We start from the raw sequence: 17,183 nt of genomic DNA on the forward strand, positions 1-17,183 counted from the left end.
CTGCTCCTCCGTGCAACCTTTCCTAACTCTCCTTTTCCAAGCAGAATTAAGTCCTCCCTCCTTTCTCAAAACACCTTTTTTTTTGAGACAGAGTCTTGCTCTGCCACCCAGGCTGGAGTGGAGTGGCACAATCTCGGCTCACTGCAACCTCTGCCTCCCGGGTTCAAGCAATTCTCCTGCCTTGGCCTCCTGAATAGCTAGGATTATAGACATCCTTCACTATGCCCAGCTAATTTTTATACTTTAGTAGAGATGGGGTTTCGCCATGTTGGCTAGGCTGGTCTTGAACTCCTGACCTCAGGTGATCCACCTGCCTTGGCCTCCCAAAGTGCTGGGATTACAGGCGTGAGTCACTGTGCCCAGCCTCAAAACATCTTTCAGATGCTTGTAGGATAGCACAAATGATAAAAATGTTCTTATATCATTCACTTACACACTGGGTCCCCTACAAAACCCTGAGCTCCTGGAAGGCAGAGAGCATCTGCTTTTCATTTGTGTCTCCTCATTTCTCAGCACAGTGTCAAGCGCACAACAGTCCGTTAATATGTATTCCTGGAAAAAAGGAAAGCACAAATGAAGTATAAGAGAAGTGAAGGCGGCCAGGCACAGTGGCTCATGCCTGTAATCCCAGCACTTTGGGAGGCTGAGGTGGGCAGATCACTTGAGCCCAGGAGTTTGAGACCAACCTGGGCAACATGGCAAAACCCCATCTCTATGAAAAATACAAAAATTATCTGGGCATAGAGGTACACACCTGTATTCCCAGCTACTCAGGAGGCTGAAGAGGAAGGATCGCTTGAAACTAGGAGTTTGAGCTATGACTGTGCCACTGCACTCCAAACCTGGGCAACAGAGTGAGACCCTGTCCTCCTCCCAACTCAAAAAGAGAGAGAAGTGGTGCGTTACAAATAAAAATTAGAAAAAAAAAATTTAAAGAAACAAGAATACAGCAGAGAGAAAAAAAAAAGAGAGAGAGAGAGAAGTAGGCAGCAGAAGGAATGTACAGGGATTTGATCATGGCTAACTCTTTTTTTATGCCAAAGGAGAGTCAGCTGTCTCCCACGCTGACATTTCAGAAGGAGAAATCATATTCTATGAGTCTCAATTCAATCTACTCACTCAGTCTACAGGCTTCAATTTCCTCTCTCGCTCCTCCTTACCCTTGCAATGCTTGGCTGCAAATAAAGCTACCAGATCTCTTTCTCCATAGCCTGGCTCCTTGGGGTCTCAAGGTAAAAGAGAAAAGACAAAGTCCCCGTGGATTGCAGAATTGATTAATCTCGTGATGCCTGTTGAAAAAGACTATGACCCTTTCCAAGCCTTCCCCATAGCTTCATAGATGTGAATGCTACAATATTTCCCCAGCCTTCTCCAATCTGTGGGCCCTCAGAAAATGCACACTCCCTAATGGGTTTGCACCATTAATGAAGGAGACTGGAGAGGACTGTCTGGTATTTGACTGACCCGAGGCATAGCCTTCAATTATTTCAGAGTCTTCAGCCCTTTTGAGGTGTCATTTGCCTGAATTTTACAGAAAGGATCAGGAGGCAGTGAATGTTCCTTCATGAGGGACAGAGCAACTAGTGAGCTTGGCAAAGAAAAAGAAAGCTACTATGCCAACACTAAGCCACTGGGAGGAAATAATCCCAGACCCCTGACTTGCAGACAAAGACAACGGGAGATGAAAGAGGGTTTAAGATCACCTACCTACCCTTCAGCTGGGACCCGTTTACTCCAATCCTGATTCCTGCCCTTCTAAGTCCTCTGATGAGTGTGCCATGCAGTTGCACTGTGGTAACTGGAAAGACACAGAAGGGGACATTTTCAAACCACCCAGATTCTTTACTTGGATTAACCCAGTACTGATTCAAGGAACTCTGCGCCTTAGTTTGCTCTTTAATGCTGGGTTTAACAACTTCCTGGTAGGAAACAGATTTGGGTTTCTGAAGCTGGATCCGTGGTGAAAAGACTGAGCCTTGTGGTTAGAGTTCACTTCCATGTACGAGTGTTGATGCAGTGTTTTTTATTTTAGTAAGCAGAAGATATCATTCTGTTCAGGGGAACACCTGTTCTCCACACTTCCAACTGTCACTTCCTTCCTGCAGGCAGGAAGTCAAAAATCGAGTCTCTAAAATTGTTAGGAAGATCATTTGTAATCTCAAGGTTTGCTCATTGTTTTCGGCGTAGGGTCTGTGAAACACAATGTGCAAACTGCCAGGAATGTTTTGGCATATCCGTGGTTTGTTTCCTGTGATCTTATGATGTGCAAAAAGGCAGGAGCTAGTGGAGTGAAACTGCTCTTGGGATGGAGCTGAATGTACATAGAGCCTAGGGAAGAAGTGAAAGTAGGTTCCGGTGCCTGGTTTACTGTTCATTTAATAAAATTTCCACAGAGTTGCTGATCACCGTACGCAGGCGTGACCAAGTAAATCATTTGAAGTGAATTTAGTAAGATGATGTTACTATCCAATATAAGCCCCCTTGACCAATTTTATGCTATCATAGCCCAGATTATGCTAAATATATACTATAGGAAAAAGTATTATTTCATCTGTTTGGCTATCAAATAAGCAACTTTGTAAAAGCAAAGATGACAGCGTATTCACTTTTGTGCCCTTTTATAACTGGTGACTTTTTTTTTTTTTTTTTGAGACGGAGTTTCGCTCTCTCTCCCAGGATGGAGTGCCAAAAAGCTCCGCCTCCCGGGTTCACGCCATTCTCCTGACTCAGCCTCCTGAGTAGCTGGGACTACAGGCGCCTGCCACCAAGTCCAGCTAATTTTTTGTATTTTTAGTAGAGACAGGGTTTCACCATGTTAGCCAGGATGGTCTTGATCTCCTGACCTCGTGATCTGCCCACCTCGGCCTCCCAAAGTGCTGGGATTACAGGCGTGAGCCACCGCACCCGGCTGACTCTGTTCTTGAAATTAACAAAATGTATAGGAAATCCTTAAAAAAAAATTACGCTCCCTTAAAATGTCATTCCACTAAAATTTCCCAGATCCTAAAAGAGAAAGAAAGTGAATTAAAATTTCCCACTCCACTATGTAGTCATCACACACATTGTGGTGTGGTAATGTGTAAATGAGCTACAAATGTTTTAAAAACTGTATTAAAGGAAAAAAGGAAGTCACCTCACTGTTTGCAATAATTCTCAAATTTTATTTTTCAAGGGACTAAAACACATTAGCCTTTTGGTATTGCAGAGTAACAAATTTAAGCAGAAAAAGTGTAGGTATAGGCCTAATCAATTAGCATAAATTCATCCCAAAGTTCACAAGGATGCTTTAACCTAAATTTCCCACATCTTCACTGTTGAGGATTTGATAAGTTTACAACTCTCCAATTCTTCCTTAGGTAAGTTAAAATATCTTGAAATAACTATTAGTAGTCCTGCCCACCATATATTCACAAAATAACAACAATGTTCATTGTGCAGTTAATGTGATCACTGTAGATAAAAGTTAAAATAAAATTTCTAGCCGGGCGCAGTGGCTCATGCCTGTAATTCCAGCATTTTGGGAGGCCAAGGAGGGCGGATCACCTGAGGGCGGGAGCAGTGAGCCAAGATGGCGCCATTGCACTCCAGCCTGGGCAACAAGAGCAAAAATCCATCTCAAGAAAATTCCAAGTGATTTGCCTGCATGCAGTGCTTCCTAACTCCACTGGGTGGTGCAGGTTTGGTTTTGTTCTGTTTTCATCACAATTTTTGAGTTGATATCTATATACACATAAATATTTTTTTTGAGACACAGTTTTACTCTGTTGTCCAGACTGGAGTGCAGTGGCACAATCTCGGCTGACTGCAACCTCTGCCTCCTGGGTTCAAGCGATTCTCCTGCCTCAACCTCCCGAACAGTCGGGCGCCACCATGCCCGACTAATTTTGTATTTTTAGTAGAGACAGGGTTTCACCATGTTGGCCAGGCTGGTCTCGAACTCCTGACCTCAAGTGATCTGCCTGCCTTGGCCTCCCAAAGTGTTGGGATTACAGGCGTGAGCCAATGTGCCTGGCGTTGAGTTGATATTTTAGAAGATATTAAAGGTTTGGAATCTTCCAACCTAAATTATTCCTTTTCAAAATTCAGACTATTAAGTTGTGAGTCTTGTGGAGATAATATGTCATGTTGAACTATGTAAATTTGGTTCATTTAGTTTGATATTCAGTGAGGTCAGTCAGAGCTCATCTCAAAAGCCACTTAGATCAATGCCCTAGGCTTCACCATAATTTTCCAGGTCCTCCACAATCTCTCCCCTACCACCTTTCTTTCTGACCAAATTTCCTCTCTCATTGTCCTCCTCAATATTCTTCAAACACACGAAGCATAAAGGCTTCTGTTTGACTTTGCCCTGTTGTTCTCTTGGCCTGGAAAACTCCCCAGAGATACCCAAAAAAGCCAACCACCTCCGGTTCTTCAGGTCTTTTCTTAAGTGACATTTTCTCATGAGACAACTTACCTAAAATTTCAACACCTCCCCAGCTTCCTATCCCTCTTTCTGCCTCATTTTTATCACTTAACATTAACTAACGTAGTATTTTACTTTTAGGTTAATTGCCTTGTCTCCCTCAAACAGAAATGTAAGTTTCTTGACAGCAGGAATTTTTACCAATTTTTTTTCCCTTGAGACGGAGTTTCGTTTTTGTTGCCCAGGCTAGAGTGCAATGGCACAGTCTTGGCTCACTGTAACCTCCGCCTCCTGGGTTCAACCAATTCTCCTGCCTCAGCCTCCCAAGTAGCTGGGATTACAGGCGCCTTCCACCACACCTGGCTAATTTTTTTGTATTTTTAGTATGTTCACCATTTTAGCCAGGCTGGTCTCGAACTCTTGACCTCAGGTGATCCACCTGCCTCACCCTCCCTAAGTGCTGGGATTACAGATGTGAGCCACTGTGCCTGGCCACCAGTTTTTTTTGAGACAAGGTCTGACTCTGTTGCCAGGCTGGAGTGCCGTGGTACAATCCTAGCTCACTGCAGCCTTGAAATCCCGGGCTCAAGTCATCCTCCCACCTCAGCCTCTTAAGTAACTGGGACTGAGGTGGTGCATATCACCACCTTGGCCACCTCCTGCCTAATTTTTATTTAGTAGAGATGGAGTCTCACCATATTGCCCAGGCTGGTCTCAAACTCCTGTCTTCAAGTGATCCTCCCACCTCAACCTCCCAAAATGCTAGGACTATAGGCATGAGTCTAATTTTGTTAGTTAGTTTGTTTTTAACACAGTGTAAGCACAGAGAATGTGCCAGTTGTTATTCAGGAAATTTTACCTGAACCTCCAGGTTGAGCACATGAGTTCAAGACCAGCCTGAGCAACACGGTGAGACCCCCATCTCTACACAGTATCAAAAACTGGCCACACGTGGTGGTACACGCCTGTAGTCCCAGCTACTCAGGAGGCCGAGGTGGAAGGATTAATTGAGCCCAGTAGGTCAAGGTTGCAGTGAGCTATGATCATGCCACTGTATTCCAGCCTGGGCAATAGAGTAAGATCCTGTCTCAAAAAAAAAATTACAATAAAATTCATTTAAAAATTGAGCAGATGTTTATTGCAATTCATGAATCAGGACAGCATCTCATTTGATAAAATAGGATAAGAACCTTGATGAGTAGAGCAAAAGATACTGGCTGAACAGACAGAAAAGGGCTGAAGAAAGCAGAAATAAGAAATGAATAGCAGATTAGTCTTTTAAAAGTTACTTTATAAGTTTAGATCCGAGGGGGCTTCTTAGCGTATTGGCTCAGGTACACTGGGCCCCTTCTGATTGGCTGCTATAAATCTCCAGGTGTTTGGAAAACTTCTCAAAGTTCAATTTGATGACATGGCACTTTGAACTTTCAACCGATGACTGCATTTGGGTTTAGTCTGATCTGCTGGGAGCCTAGATCAAAATAATGGCCTCCCATAAACTTCATTTAACACTAGTCTAGCTGGATTCTTTCAAAGGTCCTAATCGAGATACACTAAAATCGCTACAAAACACTGAGATAACGGCAGACTAGATCTAATTACCCAGCTGCAAGCAATATTGGTCCCTATTTCTTCTTATCATACTTAAGATGCTAACCTTGTGCTGTAGTTTCAAATGCATATTTCTCTTATTCATTTTACTTCCTTAAAGGTGGTGACAGTATTTTGTGTTGGGGGAGCCCCAAGACCACCACCCATTTCAATAATTGTCTAGGACTTACAGGAGTCAGATACGATTGTACTCAGGGCTATGATTTTTTACACTGAAACAACTTGAAGGAAAATCAGCAAAGGGAAATGGCACAGGCGGTGAAGTGCATGGGAAACGGAGTGCCAGTCTGCACAGGTCCTCTCCCAGTTGAGTCAAACAGGACATGTTGAGTTCCCACAGCAACGGGCCATGACAACACATATGAAAGGCTGCCACCAGGAAAGCTCCTCATACACTCAGTACCCATGGTTTTTACTGGGCGCTGGTTGCCAAGGCACCTTCTGCCTGGAACCCACCAAAATGCCAGGCTCCCAGAAGGCAAGCAGGTGCTCAGCATAAACCACATCATTCATGCAAATCATTTAGGCACAGTGAGCCACTCTTATCAATTCTGGGAATTGTGGGAACCCTCCCGAAATTTAAGTTCCCAGACGCCAGCCAAGGGCCAACTTTGTAAACAGGCCTTTCAAAAGATAGCAGTCCACCTGCTCGGTTAACTGTTTTCTGTCCACTCACTCAGTGTTAGATCCTGCTAGTGGTTAAACATCTGCTGAATTCTATTTTCACCTTTATATCATTGTTAAAATGAAACAATGGGAATGAAATGAAATCATCATACATACCAACAATTAGTTACATTTTTAAACTGTTCACATGGATATTTTTAAAAACTGTGTCTTGCCATTTCATTTGGGTATATTTTTTGTTCCTATATTATTTAAGCATGGATAAACCAATTTAATGTAAATAGTCATAAGTACCTCGTAAGTACAGAGGTAAACAAAATGTAATGGTTTAAATCACCACCACAGAGGTAGTGGCCCAGGTATGACTCCTATTTTCAACATTTATGTATGATCTGATTTAAGGTATTTAAATTAATCTATATGACCCTCCTCTGTAATAACAATAATACTTTGAACTTATATTACAAGGCCAGTATCAGACTGTTGATAGATTGACTCAGGCTAGTAGTAAACCTACTAGTCTCAATAATTTAAAATACTTGACTGACTGGGAGCTGGGTGTGGTGGTGTGCCCCTGTAGGCTCAGCTACTGAAGAGGCTGAGGTGGAAGGAATACTTGAGCCTACGAGTTCAAGACCAGCCTGGGCAACATGGCAACACTCTGTCTCTTTTAAAGAACAAAATTTTTTTGAGTGACTGGACAACTCTAATTGCTGGTAGGATCCAAGCCTACTGATGCTAACAGATATTTCAGCAAGACTCTGGTGGAGTCTGAAGCAAGCCCCTGTGGCTCACCAGGGGGTTGTAAGAATGACTTCTGCTGTGCCATGACGGGGCCCAAAATGATACTCTACAAATGACACACTGTGTCCTCAGGAATAGAAGAAAGTGAAGTGAGATGTCTGCCTTGGCAGATCACCAGTGACTTTTATCATCTTTTTTTTCCCCCGGACGATGCCAATGACTGCAATCTATGAAATTCTGCCTAGTATGTTTCCTTAATAGACTCCACTCTGTATTGAAAAGGCCTCATATATGCTTAAAGGAAAGCACAGAGGTTCCTTTGATTTCAACTTGGAATATAATTGGTTCCCCTTCACAGCTCCTGGTTACCATTGAGACAAGAGGTTCAACTGGTAGAATGGGGCAAGGGGAAGCCTTGAAATTTAGGCTGGGGAGTTTTAAACCAAGTCTAAGATAGAGGGTTGTAAGAGAGGCTACAGAAAAGAGTTCTAGGCTGGGTGTGGAGGCTCATGACTGTAATCCCAGCACTTTGGGAGGCTGGTGGATCACCTGAGGTCAGGAGTTTGAGACCACTCTGGCCAACATGGCAAAACCCCATCTCTACTAAAAGTACAAAACAAAATTAGCCAGGCATGGTGGCGCGCACTTGTAATCCCAGCTACTCAGGAGGCTGAGGCAGGAGAATTGCTTGAACCCAGGAGGCGGAGATTGCAGTGAGCCAAGATCACGTCACTGCACTCCAGCCTGGGTAACACAGCAAGTGTCAAAAAAAAAAAAAAAAAAAAAAAAGAGTTCTAAAGGGTTCCTGAAGCACCTGAAATTATACGAAAAACTCTAGGCAGGAGTACTTTTCTGGTGAAAGGGTCCATAGCTTTCTTCAATTTTCAAAAGTGATCTTGACCTCAGAATGTCTGTGAAGCTTTAGACCAAAAAGGTGAGGACCCTTGTTGGAAAGGAGGAGGCTGCATGGTATCAGTGTTTCTCAAACTGGTGTGACCGAAGGACTCCCGGGGGGCGGTGAGGCACTTCATTATAGCTTTCCAGTCCCATCCCAGATTGACTCAATCGGAATCTGCAGGCAAAAGGCCTGGGAATCTGTATTTTACCAAGTACCCCTCTGATGTTGTTTGGAAAACAGAGGACTTGGGCATCTTTAAAATCCATGCCAGGTTAAACATTTCACAGTTCCAGGATTTTTATGGGCCTATTTCTATTGGTAAAGGCCTATAGTACTCTACTTCTTCAGGGTTGCTAGGAAAATGGCCCCTCAGGGCCTCACTTCTGATGCTTTCAGAAGACACGGCTCTGAAGTTCCTTGCATCTAATTCTCTCCTCCAGAAAATTCAAATTCAACCATTTTAAAAACCTTGATACACATTATAATTCATTATGTGAACCTCTAACAGGAAAGTAAGACATAAAGGCAACAGCTACCCCTTGTCTAGCATATGGCCTATAGCATGACCATCCTTCTAATTCTGCAGAGAAACATCAGCTCCGGCTCTTTTGATTGTTGAGAAAACCCAGAATGGTCCACATATGAAGGAAATAAAATTGTAAACATCGGTGCGTTCCAGATGTCATGGAAGAACAGTGAGTCATAAACGAACTGTCCTGTAGTGTTACATTTTTTCCCAAATAATCTGTCCGAAGTCTAGATCATCTTCCATTAAATGGCTAATTTGGATTTTTCAAGAGTCAATCTCAGCAGCACCACCTACTGATTAATTCAGTACTTTATGTAAATTCTTAGCAATGTACACAGCAAACAATTAACTCGAAAGAACCTAGAACATGTTTTGAGTTTTCATAAAATAATATGCATGGTAATATAATTGTTAGAGAAAAATTTAATGTTTTTGCAGGTGGTGAGTTAAACAATGCCTGCTTCAATTGAGTATGTCTCCAGCATGCTGGCTCCCCTCCACTTCTCTCCCTGTCCTCAATATTTCCCCATCACTCTGTATTCGAGTTGGGTTTGGCCAGTGAGAGGACTGGCAGGAGGCCAGTGGGCAGCAGCAGAAGCGAGGGCGTTGATTCCCTTGTCCCTCTTTCTCATTCACTGTGCCAGTTTCAGCTGTCAGTCCGTCCCTCCCCCTAGGCCCAGCAATCACCGTGCACACTTGCCGCTGTACACTTGTTCCTCTGGGCCCAGGGCGGTAACAGTTGAGGGTGTCTGTTCCCTTGACCTTCAGTAAGTCGTTCTTTCAGAAAAGCCTGTCCCCTGAAGCTCATCAGTGTGATTCTCCAGGGCTCTGGAGACCCAGCTTGCAAACGGTGAAGCGGAACTGGCCACCCACTCAACATTTATTAAGTGAATATTGCAAAAATGATTGCTCTTGGTGTAATAGTAGATAATAAAGATTCCATTATTTTCCACAAGAAGCTCAAATTTACACACATGAAGGGGATTAGCGTTGACAAAAAACCATTTTTAAGGCATGTGATTCAGCATAACTACTTAAATTTCTATACACAATTGTATTAATCTTAGGTATTGAATAGGTAGAACTTTGGACCAATTATGTCTCTACAGTTTCCCGCAAGAGTCTGACATAGTTTACTATCATCAGATTAGAACCCTAAGGTTTATTTAAATGATCTTCAATAAGCAAACTAAAAACCTGGAACCAATTCTTTAACCCACACATAATGGAGACTTCTGCATTCTAATGGGGCATTCTTACATGCAAATGCTTACCTTGGAGTCCTTCTGTGGGACACGCACACACACACACGGAGAGAGAAAAATACAAAATTCTCCATTAGTGCAAGACCCTGGAGAACAAGGACCTGCTTTATTCTCCCCTGTGGCCTCCAGCATTCTCAGGAGGGGCCTCCCATGCAGTGGAGACTGAATCAATTGTTCGATGACAAGATGGGAGACAACACAGCATGGCGGACACAAGCACAAAGGTTGCCTAGGTTTGCACCCCAGCTATGCCACCTGCTAGCTGGATGACCTTGGCCAAATGATTAACCTCTCTGTGCCTCAGTCTCCTCACCTATGGCGGGGGTTATTAGTATCATCCTAGTTTAAAAGAGTTATTTGAAAAGCACTTAGACTGGTGCCCATCCCATAGGAAGGACAAGAGCTTGTTGAATAAATAAAGTGACGGTATTTTTCACATCACCTGGAGCCACTGTAGCTGGAAGGGCCTTTAAGAGATATAATTTTCTCATTTTATTTTTATTTATTTAAATATTTATTTTTGAGACAGAGTTTCGCTCTTGTCATCCAGGCTGGAGTGCCATGGCATGATCTCGGCTCACTGCAGCCTCCGCCTCCCAGGTTCAAGCGATTCTCCCGCCTCAGCCTCCTGAATAGCAGGGATTACAACAGGCACGCACCACCATGGCTGGCTAATTTTTTTTTTTTTTTTTTAGTAGAGATGGGGTTTCACCACATTGGCCAGGTTGGTCTGGTCTTGAACACCTGACCTCAGGTGATCTGCCTGCCTCAGCCTCCCAAAGTGCTGGGATTACAGGCACGAGCCACCATGGCTGGCCAATTTTCTCATTTTAGAGATGATAAACCTGAGGCCCAGAAAAGGTGAATTCAGTAAGCCACCGCGAAAGGTGTGGTCACCTCTCTCCTGGGAAGACCTGCTTGTTGATACACATACTTTATAAATCAGTGGGAGTAATTTTATCCAACCAAACAAAAATGCCAGCCCCTGACCCTAGGGAATGAAAAACCGTGGGCTTCCAAGCCTATTCTGGGAAAGGTTTAGTCATAAGTGGGTTAACTTGGGTTCCACAAGAAACGACTTTTTGACTTTATTATTACCATCCAACGTAACTGTCAAGACCTATGAAGGCAAGCTGCAAAGTCAGCCAGCCACAGTTCCCGGAATGCTGACAGAAGGCACAGAGGCATGGCTCCAAGACAAAGAACTACGTAACTCACAGCGTTAGCAGGAGCCGGAGCATCATTTCCTGTGCCAGTTCCTCAAGCACAGGGGAGATAAGAAGGGCAGGTGACAAGGGCAAAGGCAGTGAGCTGCAGAACAAAACAGGAGCCCTGAGCTAGATCTCTCAGTCTTTTCATCATGGTCAGCCTGCCTGCGCTTTGCTCTAAAGAGACACCAACTCCATCTTCCAAGGGTGTAAACAAACCTGCCCTTTGCTTCAGAAGGAGACGCTGTCTGTATCTCCCAAGGCTGTGTGCCATACAAATATCCTGGAAAAGATGGCCTAGAAAAATCACTGTCATCGTCTCTGCTTGCAAGATGTGCAAGAACTATGGAGGATTATCTCCCAATAATTTCTACCTTTCATTTCTACACCATTAAGCTTTTGGCAAATGTTTCCATGCATACGCCAATCCGTCAGCCACTATGATTAATCCATCTGACAGACGTTGGGGCCCAATCTGTTCCATGGCACATTTAATTAAAACTACCACCAACACACTGCAAGCAGTAGGATAAGGCCAACTTCAACCATGCCCCAGTGGCCTGGACCCAGCCACTGAACTCTCACAAACAATGAATTTACCTTCAAAAATCAGCTAGACCTGAACTTCCTCTCCCTGAAGCAGACCAACGTAGGATGCAAGTAATCATCACCAAGGACAGGCAGCTAATCAGCACCAAAGCCGCATCGGTCAGCACCTGAGAAACAGCTTGTTCATGGGACCAGGATACTTAAGTGACACCAACTAAGATTTCACTCTCATCGGCAGATTTTCCTTTGGCTAGATTACCTCCTTTTTCCTCCCAACATTTTTTTGTTTTGTTTTGCGATAGAGTCTCGCTCTGTCGCTCATGCTAGAGTACAGTGGTGTGATCTTGGCTCACTGCAACCTCCACCTCCCGAGTTCAAGAGATTCTCCTGCCTTAGCCTCCCGAGTAGCTGGGATTACAGGTATGCACCACTGTGCCTGGCTAATTTTTGTATTTTTAGTAGAGACAGGGTTTCACCATATTGGCCAAGCTGGTCTTGAACTCCTGGCCTCAGGTGATCCTCTCACTTTGACCTGCCCAAGTGCTGGGATTCCAGGCGTGAGCCACTGCGCCCAGACTTCCTCCCAACTATTTCAAGTTCGGGAGTACATATGCAGTTCTGTTACATGGGCAAATTGTGTCAGGGGTTTGGTGTACATTAATTCATCACCTGGGTGGTGAGCACAGTATCCAGTGGGTAGTTTTTCGGTCCTCACCCTCCTCCCATCCTGCACCGTCCTCTTGCTGGATTTCTATAGTTCTCCACATGCCCCACCCCTTCTGGGTCACATGTTTTCTATTGCTGCATAACAAATTACTACACATTTAATGGCTTAAAACCACCTACACTGATTATCTCACAGTTTCTGCTGGCCAGGAATCTGGACAGGGCTTAGCTGAGTCCTCTTCAAGGCTGTGATCAAAGTGTTGGCCAGGGCTGGGTTCTCCTCTGGAGGCTCGTCTTGGGAAGGGTATGCTTCCAAGCTCAGCCTGCCAGCAAAACCATGACGTAATAATGTCAGCAAGGAGTGATGGCCCATCACATTTGCCATAGTCTATTGGTTTTCAGCAAGTCACATGTCCTGCCCATACTCGAAGAAAGGGAATTAAATAAAGGTCTGAACATCACAAGGAAGGGCCCATGGGGACCCACTCCAGAGTCTGTCTGCCGAAGACACATTCTTTAGGCTCACGGCCAGGTCCTAGAAGCCATAGTCCAGCACTGTCCAAGAGAAACAGAATGTGAACCATGTGTGTAATGTTAAATTTTCTAGCAGCCATATTTAAAAAAGTGAAAAGTGCATACACTACAATACTATTTTATGGATGCAACAGTTACCGTGAAATACAGTCCCACCAAAACAGCTTACAAAATAGCTTACACTGTTGGTTTTTAAATTTAAATTAATTCAAATGAAATCAGATTTAAAATTCAGTCCCTCAATTGCACCAGCCCATTCCAAGTGCTCAATAGTCCAAATGAACAGAGAGGTCTTAGATCCACCCTCTCTTTAAAGCAGGAAACAATGCTTCAAATATCCCCTGGGTCAGGCAAAAGTGAAGTGGTGACAAGATGCTCTCCTTGACCTCTAAAACCTCTTCTCAGGCTTCGATCTTGGCCACTGTCCTTATCAGGCCTGCACAGTGTGGTTTTAGCAAGAATCCTGCTAAGTCAGTTTAGAGAGAAGCCCTCCTGCCCTTGAGATCTGATCAAAGCCCTCGCCCTCCACCCTGGCTAGCTGATCACCCTGGCCTGCTCTTAGCAAGAATCCTCTCTATCCCCGAGGTCTCCTCTTAGTGATTTTCCACCTATGGACTACTCCCCACCACTCTTGGTTGTAAGTCCCCATCTGTCTTTACTGTATTCCACTGAGCCCAGGTCTGGACGCAAGTCTCTTTTCCCTATTGCAATAGTTTCTGTGTAAAATCTCACAGGCCGGGTGCGGTGGCCCATGCCTGTAATCCCAACACTTTGGGAGGCTGAGGCAGGCGGATCACCTGAGGTCAGAAGTTCGAGGCCAGCCTGACAAACATGGAGAACCCCGTCTCTACTAAATATACAAAAAAATTAGCTGGACATGGTGGCACGTGCCTGTAATCCCAGCCACTCAGGAGGCTGAAGGAGGAAAATCGCTTGAACCCGGGAGGCGGAGGTTGCAGTGAGCCGAGATGGTGCCATTGCACTCCAGCCTGGGTAACAAGAGCGAAACTCCATCTCTAATAATAATAATAATAAATGTCTCTTTACTGCTTTGACAAGAGTCCATTTCTGATTCTCCCCAACAGTTGGGAGGGCTCAGTAGCAAACTGGAGACAGCACGGATAGTTGTGGGAATGCAGGCTTCATGTTTTTGGATCTGGGATTTTTTTTTTTTTTTTTTTTTTGAGACTGAGCCTCGCTCTGTCGCCCAGGCGGGAGTACAGTGGCACGATCTTGGCTCACTGCAAGCTCCACCTCCCAGGTTCATGCCATTCTCTTGCCTCAGCCTCCCGAGTAGCTGGGACTACAGGCAGCCACCACCAAGCCCAGCTAATATTTTGTAGTTTTAGTAGACAGGGTTTCACCGTGTTAGCCAGGATGATCTCGATCTCCTGACCTCGTGATCTGCCCGCCTAGGCCTCCCAAAGTGCTGGGATTACAGGCGTGAGCCACAGCGCCAGGCCTAGATCTGGGATTATTGAAGGAGCCCAAAGTCTGTATTTTTGGTGGGAAATCACCTAGACATAAAATACTATCTATTGAAAAAACATTTTTTAACGCTGCGGGCCAAATAAAACATGTCAGACTGATCTGGCTGAGCCAGCAGCGCTTAACCCCAGCTTTAACGTACCCATCTCCTACTGTGGTTCCTTCTCTACTATTTTGTCAATTTGAATCACACAGGGTAATCTTATTTCCTGAAAGTTTTGGGGAGCTATAGCACTGCAGTCTTTAAGAAATGACCACACACAGGGAGAATCCCCAAGACCAAGGCCCCTCCTGGGCAGTGGGAGTTCCTCTTCCCCAGTCTGTCCCATGCCATCCCACCTACCCTTGCTTCCCATTTCACTCGAGGGATGGTTGGACAGCAAAGCAGGAAAGCGAAGATCTCTTTCCTCATCAGGCTCTTTTCCAACTCATAAATGTCCAGAAGAAAAGAGAATATATTTTCCTGATTAGTTATACTCATTCTTTTGTATATTTGCATTTTCCCCCAGTTAAGAATGAAAAGCAAGACAGGGCAAAGGTTTACCTAGTTTACCTTGGTGCTTCCTACAGCAGAATTAAGATAAAACATGCCATAAAATTGCTGGAATCATAAGGAAATGAAAATCATAATGAAATGAGCATTGACTTTGAAACCCTGAGAGCGCATTCAATGAAGATTATTTAATGAGGCGTTTAGGGGTGAAGAAAATGACCACCTTCCTTTCTCCTGTCCCCCTCCCCACCACGGGCCCTGCTCCAATAACTGGTTGCTCAACTGCCTCTAAGGATGGGTGTAGGGCTTCGGATTCCTCGGGTGGATATACAAGGTGTAGCCGCTCAGAAAAAAATAACAAATATAAGGATTATCATGATAAACAGGTATCAAATTAGCCTACCTATGGCCTCTGTCCGTTTCAGTTCGGCCTTCAATCCACAGGAAAAACCACAAAAAGTTGCTTGAGAGAGAGAAAAGGAGGGGCTGAGAAATTGTCTTTAGTCTTTCCATGGATCAGGTAAAGTTATCAAAGAGGAAAGAAGGCAGGCAGATTTATCTCTGGGACTCCCAAAAAAGGACGACAGCACACTGGCCTACACCAGGTATTCTGAGGGTAGCGATGAGAAGCCCCACCGCTTCCGGGAAGATGGAGGAGCCTCAGAACACACGGATGGCCACTAGGAGATGCGTCCCTGGCAATCGCCCTTGGACTTGGTGCACCTTCCTATAAAGCACTCATGGGATATGAGTCAGACACACCAGTAACGCCACACTACATTCTGGTTATATCATAGGTTAATTGGGGTTTAGGCCCCAGCCTGGCATCCCAGTCACCAAATTCAGCATTGTTCTAAAATGTTTCCTAGAACTTACTATGTTACAAATGAGCTTGTGGAACATGTAAATGAGGGAGGACTTGTGCAAAAGACCTTATAACATATGGTGTAACAATTAAATTTTAACACTAGAGTGGACTCATTGCTATGTTTCCTTACTGTTCATTTTTCAGTAAGTTTACATGTTGATATCAAAATGAACTTATAAAAAGACCTGGGTTCAACTTTTCTGATTTCTAAAGGTACTTAAATATTTAAATAAATGCCTGCCATATTTAGTGCTATGAAATGTAAAACTTAAGAAGGCAGTTAGTGTATCTTGAAAATAGTATAAACACTTAAGCAAATGAAGAGCAAACCATCAACAGTTAATAAACAAAAATAAATTAAGGACATAATGGCTGTGACCACTCATCTCAAAAAGTGATGTTTATCCTTTTTTCTTTCCTTGTTTTATTTATTTATTTATTTTTGTTGTTGTTGTTGAGACGGAGTCTCGCTCTGTCACCCAGGCTGGAGTGCTGTGGCTGGATCTCAGCTCACTGCAAGTTCCGCCTCCCGGGTTTACGCCATTCTCCTGCCTCAGCCTCCCAAGTAGCTGGGACTACAGGCGCCCGCCACCTCGCCCGGCTAGTTTTTTGTATTTTTTTAGTAGAGACAGGGTTTCACTGTGTTCGCCAGGATGGTCTCGATCTCCTGACCTTGTGATCCGCCCGTCTCGGCCTCCCAAAGTGCTGGGATTACAGGCTTGAGCCACTGCGCCCGGCCAAAAAGGAGTTTTGTATCTTAGATGTTGTCCACAATTCTTATTCATTTAGAAGTAGAAAGAGTATATTTCTAGGTAGAAATAAATGGTAAATAGCCACCCATTCTCCACCATGAAATATCTTTTAAAGTCAATATTGATACCACATTTGTTTGGAAATTACTAAACCAAGGAATAATATGAGCAGAACACAAATTTTGCAATTTGCTTATGCATGGTTTCATCCAGGAGCAACGCTAGGTGAAATGTGAAAACCACACAACACACGGAACATGAGTGGGCAGCCTCCATTCACTGCCAAGTGCTGAGTCACACTTACCCACTCCTGGGATTAGAACTCACCCTCTGATTCCACTTGACTCTCCTTCCACAGCTGCACCTTAAGGCAACCCTTCCTACGCCCACTTCTACAGGCACACCTCAGGTCTTTTCCAAGGTAAAGCACCACATTTATTAACCTTTTAACATGTGTCAAACTGTGCTGCTCTTAGTAGGTTCCTATCTTTATTGTCGGGTATGTCACTGCTGAAGTTTTTGGATGTTGAGCCTCTAACCCAGTTT

At 44.2% G+C, this 17,183-nt stretch overlaps 1 long non-coding RNA gene across 2 annotated transcripts; it reads right to left on the bottom strand.

The window, feature by feature from the left end:
• Positions 1 to 274: 274 nt before the first annotated feature.
• On the bottom strand, positions 275 to 13,846 carry LOC110744084. 2 transcript variants are annotated; one of them, XR_002524193.2, is made up of 3 exons: positions 12,683 to 13,846; positions 1,708 to 1,798; positions 275 to 552 (listed from the first exon to the last, which is right to left on the bottom strand). It is a non-coding gene; the product is annotated as an uncharacterized LOC110744084 (long non-coding RNA). The 2 variants fall into 2 exon arrangements; XR_002524194.2 differs by lacking the exon at positions 275 to 552 and adding an exon at positions 908 to 1,218.
• Positions 13,847 to 17,183: the final 3,337 nt, after the last annotated feature.

This window comes from Papio anubis, chromosome 11 (assembly GCF_008728515.1).
Source record: "Papio anubis isolate 15944 chromosome 11, Panubis1.0, whole genome shotgun sequence".
Classification (NCBI taxonomy): domain Eukaryota; kingdom Metazoa; phylum Chordata; class Mammalia; order Primates; family Cercopithecidae; genus Papio; species Papio anubis.